This window comes from Atractosteus spatula, chromosome 2 (genome assembly GCF_055471065.1).
Source record: "Atractosteus spatula isolate fAtrSpa1 chromosome 2, fAtrSpa1.hap1, whole genome shotgun sequence".
NCBI classification, from domain to species: Eukaryota; Metazoa; Chordata; class Actinopteri; order Semionotiformes; family Lepisosteidae; genus Atractosteus; species Atractosteus spatula.
This window is the reverse complement of record NC_142707.1, coordinates 20,712,062-20,725,382: the sequence shown is the minus strand read 5'-3', so window position 1 is coordinate 20,725,382 and position 13,321 is coordinate 20,712,062. Positions and strand designations below refer to the sequence as shown.

Sequence of the window (13,321 nt, the reverse complement as noted above, 5' to 3'; positions counted from 1 at the left end):
TCTACACCTGCGCATGCACGATTCCAGTCCTGGTTGGGCGGCAAACCCACAGAACCTAGGTAGGTCTCTTTTTTTATATCCAGTGCCTAAAAATTTGGGGAAAGGCATCAATTGGTCCAGTTAGGACAAAAGGTACTTGAACTGGGGAGTTAAAAAGTCAGCTGGAATGAAAATGTGCTGGCAATCCAGGACTGAAGTTGTGCTGCCCTGTTTTACATACCCTTCAGAGAGCCGTACTGGCATTACTCACTAGAACAGGAGTCCAGAAAGACACACATGTGGGGCCGCTGCTGTGGTCTTCTTTGCAGATGGAGGAAGTGGGGGGGGGGGGGCGGTTGGGGGGGCTCAGCTAAGGCACCATGTTCTCCCTGTCAGCACTGTCCCGCTGGGAAGGGGAAGGTCAGGAGGGGTCTGAAGAGGTGCAGCACCTAATAGGGACAGAAATAACAGATGGCAAGGGCTAAATGAAACAGTAATTAAGATTTTCCTGCCCAGAGAGAAATTCTACATAGGTGGAATGAATGGGGTATTCATAAAAAAATCACAGTGCTTCAATGCGCTCTTCCCTACACATGTGATAAATCTATTAGGAAATATGAAGCAGGTGAAAAAGATATGAGGCTAATTGGTCTCCATCAAGATCAAGAACATAACAGGCAAGACCAGACTCCAATTAACTGTATATGCCATGCACTAGCACTAGCATATTTGGGTCATGTTAAAAATATTAGGCATTGTGTAAGTCCTTTAGCTGCTTGCAAAGCACATTTCCATCTGGGACAATAAAGAAAAGAAGCATAAGGTCCCATAACAATCAGGATCACCTGCAATTCGTCACAGTGCTGCAGTCTGCCCTGCCTCATCTGTACTGCAACGCTGTTCTATACCATCAATAAACAAGTAGGGAAGACACTGCTGTGTAAAACAATTAGTGAAACTCCTTGTACTTGTCTAGCAATTTTAATCTTGAAGCATCCCATAATGCTGCAGATATGGGAGGAGACCCTTATCTATCTATCCGTCCCTCCATGTCCCCAGGGGGTGGAATTTAATAACTGAGGTAACAGGGGTAAACACCACTAGTCTACCTTGGGATCTTTACTGACGAAGTAGTCAGAACCTCCCTTTAATGTAACAGAAGGGACTTTGGTTTGGACCAGAGGCAAAGGTGCCACCTTGAAGTCCACAATTTACAGCCCCCTCTTCTTCCTTGGAGGTGTCTCATCCCAGTACTGATCAGACCAACCTTGCTTGGTTACTGACAGCTGGCGAGATCGGGCTACATTTTATAATCATTTCTCACACAAAGAGACACAGAACACCCACGTTCAGAGGAAATAGTACATTTTTGTATTATTGGGGACTTCACTTCCCCATATTTGACATAAGAAACGTACCTTTCCAAGCTTTTCATCTAAGGTCAGCTTGAGTTGTTTCTCACCAGAGAATCTTAAATGAGCCCTGTCTGTTCTTTTAGCCTATAACCTAACCCTTGGTTAATCCTTGTTCAGGTTAGAGGAAGCAGGTTTGCAAAACAGTTTCTAGAAATAATTATGAAAAAAAAGAATGGGGTATATAATACAAATTCTAAATTCTAAATTAAGCACTTATGTATAAATATGAAATGTTAACTACTGTAGCACTATATATATATATCAGGCAAGCTATCACCAAGTGCTATATTTGATCACAGACTATTTTATCAATTTAAATACAAGGTTAAATGACTGCCTATTTTTTACTCATGAAAGGCTACTACTATCGATGCATTGCTTGCAACATAGTGTAAGTATATAGTGTAAATACTGATAATGAGCTTATCTAATTTAATCAAGACAATACATAGTACATTTACATGCCCAAAAGTATTCCACATATACAGTATCCTTCTATAAATGCAGTTTCTTTGGAAAATAAAAGGGAATTTTCTTACTCTCAAGATTTTAAATAGTGAGGAAAGGACCCAGCACTAGTTTTCAGAATACTAGAGGTAATCAAAGCCATGTTAATCTCTTATTCTCTATATGAGGCTGAAGCCATAAAATGCAGAGTCAGCAAGAGCCTGAGACGAGAGATCTAAATGCACAGGTTCCACAATGCACAATGCAATGAACTGCTTTGGGTCTGATGATGACACTGCAGCTTTGGTGAGGATTGTGAAGGAAATGGATGTGGTGAAACAACTAGATAAAAAAAAAGCTATTGTAGTTTGCTTTTTAAAAAAGGTGATGGAAAGATATACAGTACCAGAAGCAGTACTGGAGAGAATTGCAGAACCAAAGTCATCATATGAGCAGTATGCTAGCAATTGTTAAATATTAAAGGAACACCACAGATAACAATAACAAAAACAAACAGGAAAACCACTATTCTTGTTCTCTAATGCAGGTTTCCTTAGCAGGTTAAATGGATATTTCATTTCATGCAAATTTGGAATGAGAAATTCTAATGGATGTAAACAGAGCATTTGGAATATAAATACTAACTTCTAATAATCTGAATACTTAAAGCTCCACAAACACTTTCATGCCATGAAATCATACAGATAGTTGTGTCTACACAGCCTGTAGTCTTCTCCACAGTAAAGTAGCATAGATATAAATACTGACACATAGTATGTCGAAGAAAACTCAGTCTTCACTCAGGTTGGGAGATTGTAAAACAGAGATCTTTAATACAATCAGCTGAAGGGGAGCATATCACAGAGAAAGGGTTCCCCTAGCACTCAGTAAGACATGCTCTCTTGGCTGAAGTTACACTTTCCTTTTTATACATTAAAAGTAGGCAAGACTTTAACATATCAAAGGAACATACAGGGAAAGGGGCAGTGTCAGAAGTCAAACAAACAGAACAGGAAGATGCCATTTGGCATCCTACAATCTGTTTCATTTCTCTCTGGTTGAATGGGTGTGAGGAATCACAGGCTTTAGTCTGCACCTAAGACAGTGGTCTTAGGTGCATACAGAAAACCTTTCCCGTGCATAGTCACTGTCTTGACCTTTTGACTCGGTCTTCCAAAGTAAGTGGACACAGTAAATATACAGAGTATGCAGCATGCAATGCTGGAAAAACTACACCGAAATCTTAATTTCAAAGTGTTTTAAAGTGCTTATAATGAAAAATAGTAGGTAATCTGACACAAGAGACGACAGATGCTGAGGAAACACGATGGACAGAAAGAAATGCGTTTGGAGAGGGATTCGAGTCCATGCAATAATGCTCCCAATAAGGCAAACACATTATTCTGCAGAAGCCTAATTCATACAGCATGTTAGCGATATTTCATGCCAAATGGAGTGTTTGTGGCTCATTAAAGTAGTTTAGCAATTTCACAGCAAGATAGTATGTCGGAAGTGGTGCAGTCTCTGTAAAAAGGATGCCATAAAACATAGACTAGTTTTATGCATTACAGCAATTTGATAAAAAAATATAAACCAGACTGTTTTGAGCTAAGAAAACAGCGGTATGCCAATCATGCTTCTTTACCAATTGGAAAAACGTGTTTTAAACTTAACAGCCACTTATCACTCCATCTTTATGACATATGGCTGAATGCACTTCACTTCTTCTTTGCTTGTCCTGCATTTTCTGCTTTTTCCAGAATATCGGAATGAGTTCTTCATTGTCGTTGACAAGAAAATTAAAGAAAAATGCTTGTTTGTTTTTTTCCCCAAACACTTTACACTGAAACAACGTATGGTTCACCTGTTTCTTTGAAGAGGTAGAAGACTTTCTAAGAACCGAGAACCAGGACCTTGGACAGCACCGTTCGAGCACAGCCTTACCGAAAGTGGCCTTTCCAATAAGTAATTCATTACCGTGGCCCTTACCGGTTATTCGGTAAGGGTAAGAGGCCCTTACCGAAAGGGGTTGTTGACCACCTTGAAAATAACTGAACATCTGGGGCACCAAGATATTATTTCACATACAGTACAATCCTGTGTTTTAGAACATCCTGCATAACAGACTGTACCTCGGGTTGCTCCATTTCAAACCTATCCAAATGCATGTTCTCTTTGGTTCGAAAAGGTAGGAATGCATACAATTGCAAAAAGTTTCTTCTTCTCACAAAGAACATGTAAAACGATGACATTTCAGTGCACTTTTTGTGAATATCCAATGAACAGCAGTGAACAAAAAATATTTTTTTATTGGCAACAAGCCTGCTACTATAATAGTGGTTTTCTAAAGTCCACAGGCAAAACATACAGTAAATGGAATCAAAAATAAGAATCTATACTGTAGGACACTTTGGAATGTGTAGTGCTTTTTTTTTTCCATTCAAAAGAACAGCACTGCAACAAAAAAAGCCTGTTTTACTTGTAATTTTGTACTGAATCACTCTCACTTATCAAAACTGTTAAGCACATGAATGGACACAAAACATTTTTGTTGTTTTTTTTTCCCCTGGCAATTTACCTCAGTTACAAATTTAATTGAACCTTTGTAACTGGATAGGGTGATTCACCAGCTGTTAAAGCAAACCAATACACACTTGATTTGCTCCTTATTTCTTTCTATTTAATTTCTTGTCAGCAGTAGCAACTCCATCTACTGATGAGCTCAAAGGTTGGTTGTTTTTAGACAAAGCATTACAAGCTTTGTTTCATGTCAATGTCTAAAAGACTTTGGAACAACACTGAAATGTTAGACATACGTTTTAGTACCAAAGTGGTTTTCTCTTGGCGTTTACATTTTGCATGTGGTTTTACATTGTCTAAACCAATACTGGTACAATCTCTTCTGATATGGTTGTCAGGTGCTTGTTGTAAAGGTTCTCATGAGATATTCTAATTACTGTTGTGGCTTTGGGGCTCGGACTAGGATTCTGTTAGTCGGATCATTAACTTCCCCAGGTATGGTGGCTATTGATGGGATTCATGATGTGAATGCTGACCCATTGCTCCCCACATAACAGTGGTTATCTAAAATGCACATCCACATGCAAAACATACAGCAAATGGAATCAAAAATAAGAATCTATACTGTAGGACACTTTGAGATGTGTAGTGCTTATTTTTTTCATTCTAAAGTGCAACACCTGCAACAAATCAGCCTGTTTTCCTTGTACATTTGCACTCCATCACTCTCACTTATCAAAACTGTCAAGCAAATGTTTGGACAAAAAAAAAAGATTTTTGTTGTTTTCCCTGGCAATTTACCTTAGTTACAAATTTAATGTAGTCTTTGCAGCTGTATAGGCTGATTCACCAGCCATTAAAACAAACCAATACACAATCGATTTACTCCTGACTTCTATTTAATTCCTGTCTTTATTTCTTGTCTTTCTGTTTAATTCTTTTATTTAAATCTTGTCAGCAGCAGAAATTCCATCTACAAGCCCCTTGGACCAGGGTCTAAATTAGGACATATGAAAACTTGAACAGTACTGCAAAACATGGCTACTCTTCCGCCTCAAAAATGCAGAAACTGTTATTTTCTTGATTAAGTTCCATGAACAAATTAGATTTAAAGTTCAATGGATGCACTGATTTCTTTGAGGTTTGGTGTGATTTTAAAAATCTGCCCTGAATCAAAGTGTTCCAAGGATTATGTAGCAAACATCTTCCATCCATTTTTTGTATCTAATACAGGGTCACAGAGGAACTGGAGTCAATTCCAGCAAGCAACGGGCACAAAGCAGGATATATTCTGAATATACCAGTCCATGGCAAGGAACACACAGACACAAACAAACATAATCCCCATGCTAGGAAATGCTAGAGAACAATAGCATTTTGAAAAGGAATATTTAATTGTTCTAAATTAGTGTTTCCCAACCCTTGTTTCTGCAAGCTTTCATTCCAACGGAGCCAGAATGCAAGAACATAAGCCATTTGGCTCTTGTAGGCAAAGCATTTAGAAGCTAATAAGCTTATTGATCACAGGATCACAGCCAGCTGTTTCTAGAACAGAAACCAGGGTATAGCTTCAACCACAGCATTACAACTCACATTTCCACATAGTTTCCACTTGCGTCCACTTGTTCAGGCTTCACTGGTGAAGTCCACTGAGCTGATTTTAATCAATTTGCAATCCAACTTTATTCAGATCCCCTTGTAGTTTTCTCTGTTCAAGACTGAAAAAGGTTTGGTTCTTTTAGCCTATCAGTGTAGGACATTTCTTTAAGCTCTTAATCAATTAAGCTTATTCAACCCTTAATCGAATCAACTGATTGATTTTTAACGGTTTTTCCGCACTCGGGACTTAGTCTCACAAATAATCTCCTTTAAGTTTCCAAATAATAAAGTGAGCAGAAATCATTTTCAACTTGGTTTAAAAATAGTTGTCTTCTATGGCTTTCTATACGGCTCTGATCCTTGATGAAATAAAAGTTACAGGTTGAAACGACACTGTAAAACACCTGTAATAAGTGTGCTTAGTGGTGCATAGAAACTACAACAGCTTTAAAAATACAGATAGTTCAATTAAAAGCTTGATGAGCCAAACTAAGAAGTTCACCTGGAAACCAGAAGACATGGGTTTTCAAGGACCAGAACTGGGAAACACTCTAAGTAATACATTACAACATGTGTAAGAGGAGATGATGGGACATTCCATATCCTTTACAAAAGTAATCATTAAACAACTCCAAGGCACCTCAGAGTGCCTTGTCCACAACAGAAAAGTAATACAAAAAGAAAAGTAGGGTTTCTTTTGAAAGTAGGGTCCAGCAGTAGGGTTTTAATTTTAGCAGAAAAACATTATTAAAGTCTTTCATTTGTTTGTTTCTTGTGGGCGTCTGCTAAACAAAAGCCTTGCAGTTCATTAGCTTTAGGTTAATGCATTCTTTTTTTTTATTTCTGAATTACAATAATACTGCAACACAACGTGTGGGACGTGCATGTAAAATCATGAGTGGTTCTGCCAGTAATTACCGAAATGATGGAAAGTTGATACTAAAAACACAATGGCAAAACTGCAACTTCTGACCAACCGTTGATTTTCCTGTTCTTGCTTAGAACGGGAAAAACAGCCATCTGCATGCATTTTATACACTCAAGAATATACACGTCATATCTCACAACAAATCTATCACTTGAATTTCCTACTTCACTCTACGTGTCAGGGCTTTAACCACTTCAAAGAGATTTCTACCTAGGAGGGGGAAGTAATTTACTGTATTGCTTTGCCAACAGAATCCGGTTATCACAGCATGATTGAATACAGAACGAAGCCCGAATACAAAAAAAAACCTGCTTCAGGATACTACACCAGCACAAGGTTTACATCTCTCCTAACTGTAAAAAGCTGCTCTAACAGGCAAAAAAAAAAAGGCGCAGCAAGTTTTGTGTCTAAAAGGTGGAACTGCTGCACGTTTTCTGCACTCTCTCCACAGTCCAATCGAAAGAGCCGAGACATCTGTCCTTCAGAATCCCCTGGCAGCAGATGCAGAAAAGGGCACTCTTCTAATTCCAGTAAAGACTCACAAAACCTTCTCCGACAGGGTTGCCATACTAACCAGTGAGCTATTCGTAGATTTTTTAGAAATGCGGAGAATCCAGTACATTTCCTACTGTATGCACTATAGTATTTAAGGAGATGCAACAAACTAAATAAAATGGATAATGTGTCATTATTACAATCTTTTCCAAAAACGGTTTTGTCTGTAGCAACAGAATTCATGAAGTAACCATATCCCCCTCACTCAACTACTAAGACATTAGGGGTGGAAATCTCTAAATTTTAAAGTGTGATTCTTTGCAAATATTTAGCAGAGGTATGATAAAGTGAAATGTGACACCCATTACCTAGGACTTCACTGTAGAGGCACCTGGAAATGGTGGGAAAGAAAACCAAAAATCCAAACAAGCCAGCCTTCTTCAAGCCCTTTTTAAAATCGCTGTCCGTGCTGTGTGAATCTGAAGACTCTGGACCAGATCCAAATCTGCGCAGAGCCTTGGCAAATTAAATTTACTGTAAGTAAACGCAAGGCCTCCCACGTAAGCAAGGAGAATGTAAACTAACATCATAAATATCAAGGGGGAAAGACCATGTTTTATATTGTCTGCTAAATCTAGACATCAAGGCAACACAGGGTCCAATAAAAAGAGATAACTGAATACTTGAATGCAGAGTCAAGGGAAGTCATGCTGAAGCTCTGAACCTCCTTTTGTGTGGGTAGTGTTGTGGTAACAGAAAACATCTACAGCAAGTATTTAAAGGAAGCCTAAGCACAAAATAACAGGCTTGCAAAAGAGTGGTTTTAAATATCAGCGTTATGCGTGATAAAGTTTTAAGTGTTGGTTTTATGCTGATGAGCATAAATGAATAAGCTATGTGACTGAAAAACAAAAAAAATACAGCAGACGTGTGCCCACTTCCAAATTCCAGCAGTTTTTCCACCCTCCAACCAGGTACTGGCTCAGGAGCTTGGAATCCAAATTTGTATCAACATTTTGTTCCAATAATTTCACACTATCGGGGCTTGCTACAATATAGTTTTCTGAATACCCGTCAACTGTCAACTCCCATGATGTACATTATATTAGATCACATTTGAATGATTTACCTGCGTATTCATGCTGCTAATTTTGCTGCATGAAAAAATTGCTTGTGCTGAACAAATTGATGAAACAATTGCTTGTGCTCATTTTATTTGAGGTGTGGCTGTACACCCTACTGTACTACTTCATATGAAAAAGGTTAATAACAAAAAGTGAAAATGTCATCCTTTAAAGTGTTAAAATAATCTGTAAAGTTAATCTGCCTTTACAAGTGGGAGTTAGATGGTGGGGCAGTGGTTAGCATTGCTGCCTCACAGCGCAGGGGCCCTGGGTTCAATTCTTTACCCGACTTGCTATCTACAGTAAGTAGAGTTTGCACATTTTCCCTGTGTTAGTATGGGTTCTCTCTCACAGTCCAAACACATACTGGTAGGTTAACTGGCCCTGGTGAGTGCATGTGCATGTTTGTCTGTGTGTGTGTCCTACGATGGACTGGCGTACCATCCAGGGTGTATCTTGCTCCTGTTACTTGCTCCCCCTTGAACTTGTACTGGATAAAACGCTTAGAAAATTGATCTAATTCTGTCCTTTAATTTGTTTTTACATCACAGAAATGTAAACTAAAGTGTATCTCTTTCTTTGACAGAAAACTCCTCAACCCACACAAGTATTATTTAGGAAAAAATGAAAAACTGCAGATCTTTGACTCAAAATAAAGGATAACATTGATCATTTCCTTACTTATCTTACTTTTAAATACACATCTGCGTGCATCTCAGTTCATGAAATGGAGGCTGTGTACATTTTGGTAGGAATGTACTGCACCTCTGTGTATTTCTACTGCTGACAAGGACATATTTTTCATTTACAGACGATCTGGTTCTATTTCATTTCAGTGAGATGTGTGTGTTCAGACATTCATTAGACAATCATTTTTTCACTTTTTTACTTACTTTTTTAGAAAAGGTAGTTCTGTCCTGCTTATCAGAGCTTGAGTTCTATTATATGCTGCTTTTAAATATTTGTAAATTAAAATGTTCTGCGTCATTATGATGCAATATTTATGCTGTTATTGACTGAATAATTTATTACAAAAAAACTCTAACAAAGATGAATTAAGGAAAATAGTGCCTCCAAATTTCAGTAGCTGCAAATTCCAAGGAATGCTTTAAAATTCTTAAACAAGCAATTTTGATTCCCTGTGATTTTAGTGTTTTATTACCTACTGTACAATCCATTCACTGCAAGCTGAACTAGGAGCCGCAGTGTTAGAAGAGACATTGACATTCTTGTTGGATTCCATCTCAGTTATACTACCTGCTACTTGCTTGTTTTTTTTGGCTGTCTTGTAAACCTCTGCGCCTTACTCGATGATGAACTTTTATTTACGAAACATAAAGAAATGAGCTGGCGAAGGACTGGCATTGTGTCCAGGGTGTACCCACCTGGCACCCAGTGCTTCTCGGAACAGGCTCTGGGCCACCATGAACCTAAAGTTATTGAATGTGATGAGATTCACAAAAATGAATAATATGTTTACTGCTCCTTTAAAGCATTCTATTAGATCCTGACAGTAAGTTTAATTACCAGATGCAGAAGTCACCTCAAAGCTCCCGGATACCGTTTTTAAATCTACAACCTTGTACCTCTGTAATAAATGGAATAACCTTTGCATTGTTGACAGTGGTGTAGGAATGGCATAAGGTCCACGCATTTCTAGTCTAAAGCATGTGGAAAATATACTACAGATACACTGACTGGAACAGGCTCAAAAACAATGTCCTCTTGCGAAAGAGAATGTAGAACTTGTTTTAAATGTTTCAAGCAATTATTTATAATGACAGCTCCTAATTTTATCAACAACAGTTAGTTGACCACCTCTTTTTTAGGCTTACCTATATCTGTCATAGAATTCCCACATAAACATTGCCAAGTAAATGAGTGTAAGACTAGAGCAACTGTAAATATCGTTCTGCGGGTGTCCTGAAAGAAAACAAGTGCCCAGAGCAGAGTGATTGCATGCTTTCACAGCTGAGCTGGGAGTGAGCACAGTGACATCGGCCCTCTTAGACTCCCTCCCTGCCCCCTCCCCCCCACACACACCCTCACAGTCTGCTGCACAAGCCAGTTTTTTTCCAGGGAGATGAAAATGTAGGTCAGCCCTCTGACGGCTGAAGCAGCCCAGCTGAGCACACTGCTCTCAGCAGCAGAAATGTGCAGCTCTCTCAGCTCGGCTGAGAGCTTCCCCCACACAATCGATTAGTAGGATTTTCAGCTTCCGGCTTCACAGCAACCTGGAGTGATATAGTCAGCAAAACAGATCCAGGCCTTGCTGTTTAGACAGTGTGTTCTTTACAGCCACGGGTAAAAGCAGAAGTTCACAAAGAAACAATAATGCATCTTGGAGTCATGATGGTTGAAAGATATTTTCTTCTCTACAGGTGAAACATCTTAAATTAAAACTTAAAATTAACAAGTTAAACTTGTCTTTCTGTAATGGAGAGTTTTAAGATTCAGGCTGGTCAATGCATCATGGCCCATTAAAGACAAGTTTGCATTAAATAATTTAAAAATACTTACAGCTGACATAGCACAGAAAAAAACAGACAAACTATTATAACTTGTCACACCACACTGTTACTTCAATATTTAACACTAAACTTATCTTTTTTGGTCAATATACTCTGGTCAAAAAAGCTGTCCACAACACACTTGCAAATATGGTATTAATCTTCACTGTTGTTATCAATGTCATCGCAGTGTCTCTGAATTTTTTATATCTTTGTCAAATTGTGAGACAGTACTAGGTACTAGGACTCAATTTGTCCTTTGCATTCATGCCTTTCCAGATACCACTGTTGAGTTTCACCAAGTAGCCACAGTGCACAGGTGTGACCTATTGAAATATTGAAAGGTATCTCAGTGATGTCAGAGAGCCTTTTCAACTACTGTACAGTACTGTACTGTACATCTCACTGCAGGGTAGCCGAGCTGCACCAACTGAAACAGGTTTGAGCGATTTAAGACGATGTGGTTATAATTCCCTGTCTTTTTTAACCTCTCTTGGAATTCAAACTACTCCAGGATTAAGTCCAATTTTTTCCCCACCTGCAAAACTGTAAATTATAGTCATGAGATTTGTTAGTGAGTTTGTCTGACTGAGGTGGTTTCAGTCTCCACAATGGAAACTCATTGGGTATTGGGTTTATAATTTGTGATTAGTTTTTAAAGTTTTTATTTAATCCCTTCCTGCCCTTCTGCTCTTGTTTAACTAGATATTATTTTTCATTGCAGAGAATAAAAACTATCTCTACAACATTTTAAAGTGACTAGAGGTGTGTCAATGTTTATATTTCTAAAACAAAACCCTTATACGTGATTTAATTAAACAAGCAGAGAGAAAGGGTACAATGTAAGGAAAAGTATCCAGTGCAGACTAACAACTTTTCATTATTCACACCACTTTGAACATTTATTTTTTTTAGTCGAGAAGACTTACAAGTGCAGAGGTTTGATCCAGCCAGCTTCTTTCATTAAAACAGCAACTAACTGTTTAACAATTGCACGTCTAATTTTTATGTCTTGAGATCACATTAAAATTGTATGAACATCCTAAATATAAAGCAAGGCCAAATCACCTTAATTAGTTACACGTACTGCAAGTTAGTGGCTACTTTATAATATCTTCAAGTGTCTAATATGCACATAAATGTATTCATCTTCAAAACCAGTTAAGGGTGTTTTAACACAAAAGTGGGTCATTTAATCTTGTCCTTAATTCCAAGTCAGAGAATGTATTTGAAATTGACTTTATTCCTGATACTCTTTATATTATTGTTGTTGTTGTTGTTGTTGTTGTTAATATTAATAAGAATTTTCATAGCAGACAGTCTTATCAAATCAAATCAAAGTTTATTTATCAAATGCAAAACAATACAGCGTGCAGCAGTAGTTGCTGGCAACGAAATGCCTTTTCTGCGAGCTCACAAAAATCACAAAATTCAAAACCACAAAATTGAGGTTACAAAAATAAGGTTACATAATAATAGATGTAATAGAAATTGAATAAAACTCAATATGAGTAGAGCTGCTATGTGTCCATGGTGTATGCAATATATACAAGAAGTGCAGTATGCTGAATACAGTGAAAACTGTGTGTCCGTGTAGCCATTACAGGTGATTTGCTAAAGGAGCTGCAGGTTGGCTATTTAGCAGTCTTACTGCCTGGAGGTAGAAGCTGTTCCGTAGTCTGTTGCAGGCTGGCTATTTAGCAGTCTTATTGCCTGGAGTTAGAAACTATCCCATAGTCTGTTGGACTTGGACCGAGTGCTTCGGTACCATTTACCAGACGGTAGGTCCAGTAGGTCCGGTAGCTGTTTCATATATCCAGGGTGACCTACAATTCACAGATGAACTTTACTTGTCCTTGTACTAGATATATAGGAAGTTTACAGTGACACTCATGTATGTACAATAAACTCACAAACCGAAGACCAGAACATGCAGAGAGAGAGATGCACCAAAACAAAAGATCCAGGTGCAACCTAAAACCATACTAAAGCTGGCTGGGACTGGTCCGGTTGTAGACATGGAGACACTGTAGACATGGACTGCATGGTGGCATTTCTCTCTTATGGCTGGAGCTACAGAAGGTGGCTCCAGTTTGCAGGAGAAACAAGCATACCACACTACCACCCTGAGAGTCAAGGACAGAGAAGAATGCAACTGAGAGCTGAGAGACCACAGGTGATGTCTACACAAAGGAGTTTTGAACAGTTCCGTCCAAAGGCAAATGAGCCTCGAGCAGGGCTGAGGACCGAGGGATGATAACGAACAGGCTCTGGACATCCGGCAGAAGTGGAGCGGATAGAGAT

The 13,321-nt window shown here is 38.5% G+C and overlaps 1 protein-coding gene across 2 annotated transcripts in view; it reads right to left on the bottom strand.

The window, feature by feature from the left end:
* ncoa1 (nuclear receptor coactivator 1) overlaps window positions 1–13,321 on the bottom strand; it is a 64,130-nt gene that overhangs the window by 43,744 nt on the left and 7,065 nt on the right. The window contains exon 2 of one of the 2 annotated variants that reach the window (XM_088931965.1): window positions 251–428. The exons of the other annotated variant lie outside the window; for it this stretch is intronic. The gene's annotated coding sequence lies outside the window, so the exon portion shown is untranslated. The remainder of the gene's footprint in view (window positions 1–250; window positions 429–13,321) is intronic. 2 annotated transcript variants of the gene reach the window in all.